Genomic DNA, 14419 nt, shown 5'->3' with positions numbered 1-14419 from the left:
TTCATGTTCAAGTCAAATGCTTTCTGACTTCTTGGTTTAAGTTCAATTTTTGACTTTACTTGACCAATGAAGCTGTTTCCATTATTTCACCATTTGATTGAAACTTGTATTTTCTTGATGATGGTTCTTACATTATAGTAATTGGTGCTATCCATTGGTCTGAACTTTTTCAAATTAAATCTGTTTCAACTTTCTTAGAGTTACACCAAGTGCTAATCTTAATTCTTTCAACACCAATTGTTACAATTTTAGTGACCATGTACATTGATGATGACTTCATTTTCTATTCTATGCTTTTGTGCAATTTATACTTCATCATCAATGTCTTGTATCATCCTCATGAATGTGAGTATGCTTGTTCCTTTGCTTTTTGAATTTCTCTTGGTAAGCTCCATAATTGTCTTGCCACTAACTTCTAACTGCCTTTCTAACTTTTGACTTAACTGACTCTTTAATTCTACTTTTTAGTTTTCACTGTAACCTTTCACATTCTTTTGGGTATGACAATTGTTGTTGCTTAACACACAAGAACATGGCTAATATTGCATGAATTCTTGGGTTGTATTTTTGTTTGATATGTGAATTATGTTTTCATATGTTCCAAGAATTCTTTTCTTTGCCTCACATCATGAATATATCAATATCCTCTTGTTACATGTTCTCTATCTGCTTCTTGATTACTTGCTTTACACCCATCTTCTTTGCTTAATTGTTTCTGTCTTGTGACCTCTGATTTCTCCAGGATGTCTGATAAAGGAAAAGGGAAAGCAAAGGATATCTCTTAGAAAAGGAAGAAATCTCAATCTTCTGCTAATTCTTCCCTCTCTAGCTATGCCAAGATATTTCTATTTGATAAGGAAAAGGCATATCAGCTACTACCTCCGACCGAAGTAGGAAGGTTCCCTAATTTGTACTGTGAGCTTCGCTTTCCACTCCTTCAGAAGTGGCATCTCAACTTAGAAAAGAAACTGGACATTCCCACTGATTTGAGGTGATCTGTTGAGAGTTAGATTGAGGGGGTCGGCTTATCTTTTGTGGAAAGGGAGTTACCTCGGGTGAACGAGTCATGGGTTCGGGAATTTTATTGTAATTTCTTCAAACCGACCCTTGAATCAGTTCACTTGAGGGGAGGACAGATTCTGATCATAGAGGTGGATATTGAGCAGGCACTCCACTGTCAGCCCAGAGTTAGTGAGAAAGATGCATTTCAAAGGGCTGAGGAGGAGATGCACTGCCTTACTTATGATTATGATGCATTGATGAGTGTTATTGCCTATCCGGATGCCCCTTGGGAGATGGATGCCAACAAAACAAAACCCAAGGGGATGATGTTTGATTATCTAATGTGGGAGGCTAGGACATGGCAACAGATTCTTGCTCACTATGTCATGCTGACCACACACTTTACCGAGATCCTGGTGGACATGCTCGTTTTGATTGGATGTATTATAGAGGGGAAAGAGTTGTATTGTCCCCGCCTGATTAGGAAATATATGTGGCGAGCTCATGTCCATGGCACACTCCTATTCCCTGCGTTGGTCACAGAGATGGCTCAGCGAGCTGGAGTTCCATGGATGCCAGAGGATGAGTCACCACCTCCGGTCCACGGAAAGGAGAAGACTATTCCGTGGGGCATGTGGGTGAGCGACAAACCACCAGTCTCGCGTCGCTCTTGAGCTTCTGCAGTAGTGACTCATAGGCCATCCTCCCCTTCAGCAGCAGCATCTAGCCTATCAGCATTTGGACCAGCAGCACCATTAGTACCACCATCAGCACCACCATCAACACCACCAGCACCCCAGCCGACGTACCGACTTGTGCAGTGTCTCATCAGGCTCATGGAGCAGAGCGAGCGTCGCAACAAGCGACGCGTTGATCTTGTGAGTCAGATGCTTGTATCACTGACTGCTGTCATGCCCCTGGCCCTGATATTTCTCCTGACCGGTCTGAGGCAGAGGAGGATCGGGAGGAGGAGGAGGCTCAGCCGGCAGAGGTACCTACCCAGACCCAGGCTTCCGCAGAGACACTACAGCCTACTGTGGAGCCACAGCTATAGTCGGATGATGCCAGGGCATCTTGGCCAGTTTTGCTGACCTTTTTTTTACTGTTTTAGGGTAATTTCATGCATTTTCTTAGTAAAATAAGCATGTTTTGGATGAAAATACACTTACACCTTGATTCAAGCAAATATTGTGAACATTACATGATTTCATGAGAATTAGGCAGGAATTGAATGATATAATTGATGATGCATAATCTCATGACTTGGAACAGAGCTTTGATGCACTTTAATTGCTTGATTTCAGGACAAAGGAAGCAAGAAAGAGCCACGTTAGTTGTCACGTTAAGCTAATTAACGTGACCACTAACGTGGAATGGGGACAAGCTTGTAGCGTTAATGAAAAAAGTGATCGCCAATGACGCCTTCGATGCTATCATAGCCTACGTTAGTTGCCACGTTAAGTACATTAACATGGTAGCTAACGTAGAGGAAAAGAGAAGCTCCAACATTAGTGGTAAAAGTGAATGCTACTAACGTTCCACAAAGGCACATTTAGCCATGTTAACAGCCATGTTAATCTAATTAACGTGAACTCTAACGTGGGGGGAGGAAGCAATCGCCAATGTTAGTGACGCTCACCTTTGTCACTAACGTTGGACTAAGCCAAGAGTGCCCACGTTAGTGGTCACGTTAAGACCACTAACGTGAAGAGTAACATGGAGCTAAGCATGATGGGTAACGTCGGGATTTTCGTTAGTAAATAATTTTATAAAGTCGCGTTGTAAGTATAGATTCTGAACCAACAGAAATCCCTTCGTACAAACGTTTTGGTTGTCACAAGTAACAAACCCCTAAGTAAATTGATAACCAAAGTATTTAAACCTCGGGTCGTCTTCTCAAGGAATTGCAGGGAGGTGTGTTCTTATTATTGGTTATGAGTTTTATAAATTGGAGGTTTTGAGAATGAGGAACAAGTATGATAAAAGACAAATAAAACAAATAAATGACTGTAAAATAAACTCTTGGCAAGGTATGAGAAATTGGAAGTCCTATCCTAGTTATCCTTATCAATGATGATGAAAATTGAATCTTAATTCCACTTAGTTAACCTCTGCTGGTGCGAAGGAAGGTCAAGTGGCTAATTAGTTTGATCTTCAAATCCTAGTTAATTCCTAGAAAAAGATTGGGATTATAGAAGTTCAAGCTAATTAGCAAAGATAGCGATTATCGATCACATTGAAATGTAGAAAGCTAAATTAAAATCATAAATATCTGGAATACCTCAAATAACATTCATTCAAAGCAGTCAAATCTAACATGGAAAATATTCATAAGCCAATTGGGCAACATAAATCAAACATAAATAAAAGCATTAAATATCTCAAAGTAGAAGAGAGGTCAAATAAAGGAATATTGAACCTGATATGAAGAGTTGAATTAAATCCTTAATTTCTAAAGAAATCCTAATTTCTAAATCCTAAGAAAGAGGAGAAAACCTCTCTCACTATAACTACATCTAAACTATGAAAAGTGTGTTATGAAAGCCTGTTGAGTCTCTGCATGTCCCCTGACTTTAATCTGTGTTTCTGGGCCGAAAATTGGGTTAAAAAGCGGCCCAGAATTTCTGCCAGCGACTTTTGTAATTATGCAGATCGCGCACGTCACGCGTCCGCGTCGTCCACGCGATCGCGTCACTCAGCGTTTTTCGTATCACGCGTGCGCGTCGTCCACGCATTCGCGTTGTTCGTGCAGCTTCCAATCCGCGCGGTCGCGTCAGGCACGCGATCGCGTCACTCTGATTTCTTCCATTTCACGCAGTTGCGTGAGCCATGCGACCGCGTGACTTCTCGCTGGTCATCTCCTCAATTCCTTGTGTTCCTTCCATTTTTGCTCGCTTCCTCTTTATTCTCTAAGCCATTCCTGCCCTATGAAGCCTGAAACACTTAACACACAGATCAAGGCATCAAATGGTAATAGGAGAGGATTAAGATTAGCTAAATTAAGACCAAAGAAGCATGTTTTCAATCATAGAACTAAACTAGGAAGGAATTGTAAAATCATGCAAATCCTATGAATAAGTGAATGAAAAGCTTGATAAAACCACTCAATTAAATACAATATAAACCATAAAATAGTGGTTTATCAATGGGCCAACGTTAGTGACACTCACCTTTGTCACTAACGTTGGAGATGGCAATCACCACCACGTTAGTGGTCACATTAATCCAATTAACGTGAACTCTAACGTAGGAAGGAGGGGCGTTTGGAGCGTTAGTGACAAAGGTAAGTGTCACTAACACTCTCGAAGCTTAGGCATGCCCACGTTAAAGGTCACGTTAGTTACACTAACGTGAACTCTAACGTGGGGAGAAGACACAAAGAGCCAATGTTATTGAAAAAGGTGAACGCCAATAACGTTTGCGAAGGACCAAGAGGCAATGTTAGTGGTCACGTTAGTGCCACTAACGTTGAAGTTAACGTGGATCATTAGTGGGTTGGAATGTTAGTGGAAATGGTGATCGTCACTAACATTCTCGAACCGACATTTTCACTTAACGTTAACACTACTAACGTCCTAACCAACGTCCATGCCTAACTCACACTTTTTTGCAAGCAAAGCTGAGCCCACTGAAGATTGTAACTGCTTTAACTCAAGATCAAAGGCCCATATCCAAGACTTGAAGAACTAACTAGAAGATCAAGAAGAGTAGTATATATAGGAGTAGTTTTGAACTAGAAAGGAGCTTGGCAATTTGGAGAACTACACCTTGTATATTTACTTTTCTGCACTTTTCTAGTTACTGGGGAATGTACTCTTTTATACCATTTTCCATTTCCATTTCCAGAGCTATGAACAACTAAACCCCCTTTCATTGGGTTAGGGAGCTCTGTTGTAATTTGATGGATCAATTATAGTTTACATTCTTCTTCCTCTTTCTTTTCTCTTGATTTACTAGGAAGCTTTCAATCTTAATTCAATTGGTTAGTTGTCTTGGAAGAGAAACTCTCCATAATTGGATCTCCTCTAAGCCTTGGAAAAGGGACGAGGAGATCATGCTAGAAATGCTTTCTCATGTTGGACCAAATTGGGGTTTAGACGGATATAGTGACATGTAATCCTCCCAACACTTTGATTTGGAAATACATGTGGTATAATCAGTGACTATATGATGTTAGGATTTTTGCTAGTAAAGAATTTTGTAAAAATATAGTCGCGTTGTGAGTATAGATTCTAAACCAACAGAAAATCCCTTCGTAGAAACATTTGGTTGTCACAAGTAACAAACCCCTAAATAAATTGATAACCGAAGTATTCAAACCTCGGGTCGTCTTCTTAAGGAATTGCAGGGAGGTATGTTCTTATTATTGGTTATGCAAAGGTATATTTTGGGGTTTTCAAAAGGGTTGAACAAGTAATTTAATTGACAAGAAAAATAAATAAATGACTATAAAATAAACTCTTGGCAAGATATGAGAAATTGGAAGTCCTATCCTAGTTATCCTTATCAGATGTAATGAGAATTGGGTTTTAATCCCACTTAGTTAACCTTTACTAAAGCAAAGGAAAGTCAAGTGGACTAATTAGTTTGATCCTCAAGTCCTAGTTAATCCCTGTGGGAAGACTAGCTTTAGAGCAATCTAGATCAATTAGAATCTGCCAATTTCAACCACTGCTGAGTTTGACAACTCAAGAGTTACCAATTAATCAACCAAAGCCAAAAGGGAATAAAATCTACTTGAATGAAAATAATTTGGATAGAGCCCAAGCATCAATAACATAAATTAGAAAAAACAATCATAAGTCTGAAATACCTCAATTTATATTAAATAAAGAAAATCCTAACATGAATGGCTCATAAGCCAAATAGGCAACATAAGTAATACAAGCATTAAAGTATCTAAAAAGAGAAATATGAAGTAAAAAGAATATTGAACCTGATGAAGAGTTGAAATCCTAAATCCTTTAAGAGGAATCCTAATTCTAAATCCTAAGAGAGAGGAGAGAACATCTCTCTCTAAAAAACTACATCTAAAATCTAAAATTGAATTATGATATGATATCCATTCCCTTCTTTGAGTCTCTGCATGTTCTCTGACTTTAATCTATGTTTCTGGGCCGAAAACTAGGTTGAAATGCGGCCCAGAATCTCTGCCAGTGACCTTTGTAATTCTGCAGATCGTGCACATCACGCGGCCGTGTCGTCCACGCGATCGCGTCACTCAGTGTTTTTCGTACCACACGTGCGCGTCGTCCACGCATTAACATCATTCGTATAGCTTCCAGTCCGCGCGGTCGCACCAGGCACGCGAATGCGTCACTCTGATTTCTTCCATTTCGCGCGGTCGCATGAGCCATGCGACCACGTGACTTCTCGCTGGTCATCTCCTCATTTCCTTGTGTTCCTTCTATTTTTGCACGCTTCCTCTTCATTCTCTAAGCCATTCCTACCCTATGAAGCCTGAAACACTTAACACACAAATCAAGGCATCGAATGGTAATAAGAGAGGATTAAGATTAGCTAAATTAAGACCAAAGAAGTATGTTTTCAATCATAGAACTAAACTAGGAAGGAATTGTAAAATCATGCAAATCCTATGAATAAGTGGGTGAAAAGCTTGATAAAACCACTCAATTAAATACAATATAAACCATAAAATAGTGGTTTATCGCTATACTTCATCTCTTCCCATGAGAAATTAAATCAAGGAATTGGGCAATTGTTCAAGCTTAGAGAGATTGGGTTGCCAAGGAATTGGGACCCAATCATCTAAGATTGCCAAGGAGATCAATGAATTCATTGAATGAGGAAGAGATGAGAATGAATTTGATCCAGAGGATGCAACATCTCCTAAGCCCAATGAATTTCCCATTTCTGATCTTACCCATTCTCTTTACTTTCTGCCATTTATCTTCATGCTCATTTTCCCAAATCCCCATTTAAGATTCTGCAATTTACTTTCTGCACTTTACTTTCCTGCTATTTAAATTTTCTGCAATTCTCACTCAATTTCTGTTAGCTCAACTAGCACATCTTTCCAACTAAAGTTGCTTGACCAATCAATCCCTGTGGGATTCGAGCTCACTCTATGTGAGTTTTTACTTGACGACAATTCGGTATACTTGCCAAAGGGAAATTTGTTGAGAGACAAGTTTTCGTGCATCAAGTTTATGGCGCCGTTCCCGGGGATTGATTTTGTATCGACAATGATTAAGTTGGAAGTTCACTAGATTGAGCATTTTCTTTTGATTGTTAATTTTGCCTTGTCAATTACCTTTAGTTTTAGTTATTTTCTTCCTCATCCCCTCTCCCCTCTTTGTTTTCTTTTTCTTTGTTATTATTTACAATTCTTCTCACCAACCCACTATCTGTTTGATAAATTGCACCACACATACTAACAGCCATTCTAACGAGAATAATCTCTTCATTTTATTGCTTGCTGTGTGCTCTGTTAGTTGTATGACAGGGAGAAGAAGCAGAACTTCAACTTCCTTTGATTCAGAACCTGAGAGGACCTTCCTTAGATTAAGGAGGGAAGCAAGAGGGAAAAGAGTTGTTGGTGTTGAGGAAGAAGAAGAATACTTTGAAATAAACATGGAGGAGAACATGAAAAACAACCATGAAGGAAAAGCTCACAACCATGCCAGAGAGGGCCCTGTTAATCATCCTGGGCAAGAGAGAAGAGTTCTAGGCTCTTACATCAATCCAAACCCAGGAAATTATGGAAGTAGTATCCAGAAGCCAACCATACATGCCAATAACTTTGAATTAAAACCCCAGCTCATCACCCTTGTTCAGAACAATTGTTCATTCGAAGAGAGTGCCCAAGAAGATCCCAATCAATATCTAACCACCTTCCTAAGAATATGTGACACTGTGAAGTCTAATGGTGTTCATCCGGATGTCTATAGACTGCTTTTGTTCCCTTTTTCACTCAGGGACAAAGCATATAAATGGCTGGAATCTTTCCCGAATGAGAGTTTAACAAATTGGGAAGATGTGGTGAACAAATTTTTGGCAAGATTCTATCCCCTTCAAAGAATCAACAGGCTGAGAGCTGAGGTACAAACCTTCAGACAACAAGATGGTAAAACTCTCTATGAGGCTTGGGAGAGGTTTAAGGACTTAACAAGAAGGTGCCCACCAGACATCTTTCCTACGAGTCAAAGAAGGTCGTGGACAATTCATCAGGGGGCTCCCTAAACAAGAAAAATACCATTGAAGAGGCCATAGATGTCATTGAGACTGTAGCTGAGAATGACTACTTCTATGCTTCTGAAAGGTGTAACACTCGAGGAGTGATGAAGCTGAACCATATGGATGCACTGCTGGCTCAAAATAAGATGATCACCAAGTAGTTAGCTGACCTTACCAAAAAGGTGAAAGAGAACCAAGTTGCAGTAGCCATCACTTCAGCACCAGCTCAAGAAGGAGTGAATGTAGGAGAAGAAGGTGACTGGGAACAAGCCAACTATGTTAGGAACTCAACCAGGCAGACCCATGATCTATACTCCAAAATTTACAATTCTGGTTGGAGAAACCACCCTAATTTTGGGTGGGGAAACCAACAAGACCAAGGCCAAGACCAGAGACACCACAACCACAATCCCAACAACAATGTAACTCACCAACACCCCTCACAGAGATCATATCAACACCCACCTAATCACCCTTCTCAACCTCCTAACCTCAACACACCATCACCAACCGAAGATAGACTCTCTAGAATTGAGACTTTACTTGAAGACAACAAAGTGTTCAAGGATGAAGTACGAGCCAATATCAAAAACCAGGGAGACACCATCAAAAGGCTGGAGTCCCAAGTGGGGTATCTATCTCAACAATTTTCCAAACCTATCGATAGTTTTCCAAGTGACACAAAGAAGAAGGACCCAGGGAGTTTTCACATCTTCTGTGCTATAGGAAAAGCAATGATTGATAAGGGACTCTGTGACCTGGGAGTAAGCATCAATTTAATGCCTCTATCCCTCATGAAAAAGCTCCAAATCAACAAGCTAACACCCACAGACATAATCATCAAACTGGCCGACAAAACTCAAAAACAGGCAATAAGAGTGGTTGAAAACGTGTTAGTGAAGGTTGGGAACTACTTCCTTCCCACAGACTTTATTATCTTGGAGATGGAAGGGAATCACTTCCATCCCATCATCCTTGGGAGACCATTTTTAGCCACAGCCAGGGCACTTATAGATGTGGAGCAAGGAGAACTAATATTGAGGATATATGATGAACAACTCACCTTCAATATCTTCAAACGCTCACAAGAAGCAGATCATGATAACAAAGAGTCAAGGGAAGAGCATGGTGGACGAAATTGTGATCCTCAAAGTTGGTCTCTTTGTACTTGTAAGAAATTTAAATATTGGCTCTGTCAAGAATACCCCAAAGAGATCATGGTATGATGAATTGGGATCTTAATAATCCCTGGTGATGGCACCAACAGCTTAGTGTTGTTGTTGGACCAAAAGAGTTACAGGCACTGTTAGAGAATCTCACAACTCCGTTCAACTAACCAACAAGTGCTCTGGGTCGTCCAAGTAATACCTTACGTGAGTAAGGGTCGATCCCACGGAGATTGTTGGTATGAAGCAAGCTATGGTCACCTTGTAAATCTCAGTTAGGCGGATTAAATTGGTTTATGATAAGTTCGAAAATTAATAATAAACAGAAAATAAAATAGGATAGAAATACTTATATGAATCAATAGTGGGAATTTCAGATAGGCGTATGGAGATGCTGTGCTCCTCTTGAATCTCTACTTTCTTATTACATTCATCCAATTTCTTCTTACTCCTTTCCATGGCAAGCTGTATGTAGGGCATCACCGTTGTCAATGGCTATATCCCATCCTCTCAGTGAAAATGGTTCTATGCTCTATCACAGCACGGCTAATCATCTGTCAGTTCTCAATCAGGTTGGAATAGAATCCCTTGATTCTTTTGTGTCTGTCACTAACGCCCAACCTTCAGGATTTTGAAGCTCGTCACAGTCATTCAATCCCGGAATCCTACTCGGAATACCACAGACAAGGTTAGACTTTCCGGATTCCCATGAATGCCGCCATCTATCTAGCTTATACCACGAAGATTCTGTTGGGGAATCTAAGAGATATGCGCCCGGCCTAAGGTAGAACGGAAGTGGTTGTCAGTCACACGCGTTCATAGGTGAGAATGATGATGAGTGTCACGGATCATCACATTCATCAAGTTGAAGTGCAACGAATATCTTAGAATAGGAATAAAAGAGATTTGAATAGAAAATAATATTAATTGTATTGAAACTTGAGGTACAGCAGAGCTCCACACCCTTAATCTATGGTGTGTAGAAACTCCACTGTTGAAAATACATAAGTGAAAGGTTCAAGCATGGCCGAATGCCAGCCCCTATGGTCTAAGGACTAGGCGTCCAGAGATGTCTAATACACTAGTAAAAAGTCCTATTTATAATAAACTAGCTACTAGGGTTTACATGAGTAAGTATTTGATGCATAAATCCACTTCTGGGGCCCACTTGGTGTATGCTTGGGCTGAGCTTGATCTATCCACGAGCTGAGGCTTCTCTTGGAGTTGAATGCCAAGTTATAGCGTGTTTCTGGCGTTCAACTCCGGGTTGTGACGTGTTTCTGGCGTTTGACTCCAGACAGCAGCATGTACTTGGCATTGAGCACCACTTTACGTCATCAATTCCCGAATAAAGTATGAAATATTATATATTGCTGGAAAGCTCTGGATGTCTACTTTCCAAAGCCGTTGAGAGTGCGCCATTTGGAGTTCTGTAGCTCCATAAAATCCATTTTGAGTGCAGGGAGGTCAGATTCCAACAGCATCAGCAGTCCTTTTGTCAGCCTTTTTCAGAGTTTTGCTCAAGTCCCTCAATTTCAGCCAAAAATTACCTAAAATCACAGAAAAACACACAAACTCATAGTAAAGTCCAGAAATGAATTTAACATAAAAACTAATGAAAACATCCCTAAAAGTGGCTTGAACTTACTAAAAACTACCTAAAAACAATGCCAAAAAGCGTATAAATTATCCGCTCATCAAAGCACAATAAAGAACTGATGGAAGGGACAAGCACAAGAGCACAAGCATCACACCTGAGAATTCCTATGGTTAACAAGCAATGTGGTCAGAAGGAAGAACAGCCAAGTGTAACCCAAGAGGAGCTAGACCCACCAGAGTCACATGAGACAAGCAACAAAACCATCCTAAAAGAAGGAACCACAAGGGGCAAAGTAACATCGAGGGAAACAAGGAAAAAGGCCCTAAGGGGATGGAGGAACAAAAAGATCCCTATAGAGGATTTTTCTCCAGGAGATGAAGTGGTCTTTGCTTATATTCTACCTATCACACCTCATCTCCCCATCATCCCAGCTTAGCTGCCTCAAGTGTACACCATCAGCAAAATTCTGTCCTTAGAACATGTGGAGCTCCTTAACAAAGCCAATGGAGATAGATTCACTGCAAGAGGGGAAGATTTGAAGCACCACCAACCACCCTGACAAAGGCCAGACGTCAGGCTAATGACGTTAAAGAAGCGCTTTATGGAAGGCAACCCATGTTTTATATCCGTTCCTTTTAATCTTTACTAGTAGTTAATAAAGCAAGGTTTGTAAATTCTAAACCAACCTTGACAAGCACTTATAAGAACCTCTAGATGCAGCATATAATGAATAACAAGTTTGGTGTTCAAGGCACACTAAGAGAGCTTGAACACAATTCATATTATGTCAACCTTAGAGCCTTAATCAAAATTTTTTTTACCACATGATCACAAACTAAGTTTGGTGTCACCAACGTTGCATGCATGAGCACTTGATTAGTCGGTTGGTTTGCATTCATGAATGGCTCTTAGTAATCAAAAGCAAAAAAAGGGGGGTGGCTAGCATCCAAATTTTTTTCTTCCCACCACAATTCAAACTAATCTCTCTTTTCTTTTGTCTTGCAAGGATATTGAAGGGAATGTTGGAAGAAATTGAAGGGACAACCAATTGAAGGGGGGTTCGGCCACTTCAATAACGGAACTACACACTTGTCCTCAAGGGAAGTACCTTGGGAAGTGTTGCCATGCAACATTGGGAGTAGTATAACCTTGGAGACCGAACCAATCAATTCATAAGGATGGTGATCCTTGTGCCCATCTAATGCTAAACCCCAACCGTCCACCATTGGATTTTTCTATCAATCCACACCCTTCAAGTCTCATCATCCTCCTATATAACAACCCCCCACTCTAAACCTTTCCATATACAACTATCCGTCCAATCCATCTCTCTCTTATTTCTTTCAAAACACAATCCTCTAAGCTACACCATAACTAAACCTGATCGAATCCAATCATCAATCCATACCCCTCAATACCTTCACATACCAACTCCTACTCATGGCATCATCAAGCTCCAAGAGGCGAAAGGGGAAGGAACCAGTGGAGAGCATTCCTTTCGATGAAAGGAGATTCAAGACCGTCTTTCATGAGCTCCAATTTGAACGGCTAAAACACAAGAAAATACTGCCAGAGTTGACATTCCAGTTCAACGAGGATGAGTGCCCACAGATTAGAGAGAAGATTGAAGAGAGGGGTTGGCAAAAGCTCACGAACCCAAAAATAAAGATAAATGCAAACCTCATCAAGGAGTTCTATGCCAATGTGGCCAGAGAAGACAATACCAGGGCTCCCACCTTCAAAAGCTATGTGAGAGGAACAGAGGTGGACTTTAGCCCCAATGCTATAACAAAGACTCTTCAGCTGAGATCGCCACATTTTGATGAGCTCAATTATCAAGTAAGAATAAGTATGGCCCCAACAATGATGAACTTGAAGAAATTTTGAACGATATGTATGTTATAGGATCTGATTGGGAAAGGTACTCGGATAGAAGACCACGGTTCATTAGGAGAGGAGACCTCATCCTAGAAGCCAAGGGATGGTTTGAGCTCGTGAGGAGATCTATCCTCCCAGCCGCAAACAATTCTGAGGTCAATATTGCTCGAGCTACTATGGTACATTGCTTAATAAAGGGTGAAGGCATCAATGTGCATGAAATTATAGCTGAGGAAATCCAAGATTCAGCCGAGAAGAATGATCCGGGTGCTAGACTTTGGTACCCCAGCACCATCCTTAGACTATGTATGAAAGCCAAGGTGGTATTCGAAGACAACAATCCAAAAATCCTGGGAGGTTAGTTACGCTCCAGTGTATAACCTATGTGGCACCCGCTCAACAACAAAGAAGGCCTCAAATAAGGAAGAGAACATCAAAGAAGAACCTCATCAAGAAGAATACCAGCAAGAAGAGTACTACGATCCAACTAACATAAACTTGAATCACATTTAAGGAGCCATTGAGGATCTAGCAAGGAGTTATATGGAGGGACAAGAACAACAACTAGACGTTCAATCCTAAAGGATGGATCGTCAAGAAGAACTGCTCTCTAATTGGATGAATCAACAAAGGGAGTGGCAGAAACAACAAATGGAGCAGCAACAGGAGCATTACTCCCAGCTCACCCAAGCCATCAATCAAGTAACTGAAAGGCAAGAGCGTCAGGACAAGCGCCTTCAAGAACTCAATGAACTTCAGTTGTCTCAGATGAAAGCATTCAACGAGTTCAGCGTGCTCAATAAAAGACGGCAGCTACATCGGAAATAGTTTAGCATAAACACTCAGGCCAAGTTGACTTATGTGGCTAGGCATATGCATAATTTGCACCCTGCTATCCCAAGATATGATGCAGTTCACAAAGACCTAACGGAACAAGAGGAGGGGAAGGTGAAACAACAGAAGGAAGTACTGAAGAAGAAGATGGAAGATGCTAGTTTTTAGAAAAAGCTGATCGAAAAGCGTAAGGGAAATGGGGATTCAAGCAATCAAGAAGGATCCCAAGACAAAGAAAACAAAGGGACACAAGCATTCCAATAAGTAAAAGGTGGTGGAGCTCCCTATTCGTTTTATCTTTTTCAAGTTTCAAATAAGAAAAATCATGTATGAAATAGAACATGCTTCCATAGTAGCTTAGGAACTTTCAATTCTGCCTTTAAAATTTCATTGTTCAGGTCTAAGTGTGTTGGTCTAAGTCTCTAGCTTTCATCTTCATCTTTCTTATATGTAGGCTTGTCCTTTTAAGTCAATTAAAAAGAAAATGTTATGACAAACAAGAGTGGGTTTATCTTGTGAAGTGAGTTCTTAAGTTTGTGGTATGGTAATTAATTAGCTAAGTTGGTTCACCAACAAGGTAATTAGGCAATTATATGCTCTAAATCACATGCTTGGAACACATCCTTTTGAGACTAACCAAATAACATGATCCTAATAAGAAAAGAGAAAGAACAACAAGAGTTTGAAAAGGAAAGGAAAACAATAAGAAATAAAGCTAGGCACCAAGGGTTTGAATATTGAG

Source organism: Arachis hypogaea, chromosome 7, assembly GCF_003086295.3.
Source record: "Arachis hypogaea cultivar Tifrunner chromosome 7, arahy.Tifrunner.gnm2.J5K5, whole genome shotgun sequence".
Taxonomy (NCBI): Eukaryota; Viridiplantae; Streptophyta; class Magnoliopsida; order Fabales; family Fabaceae; genus Arachis; species Arachis hypogaea.
This window is presented reverse-complemented; position numbering follows the sequence as displayed.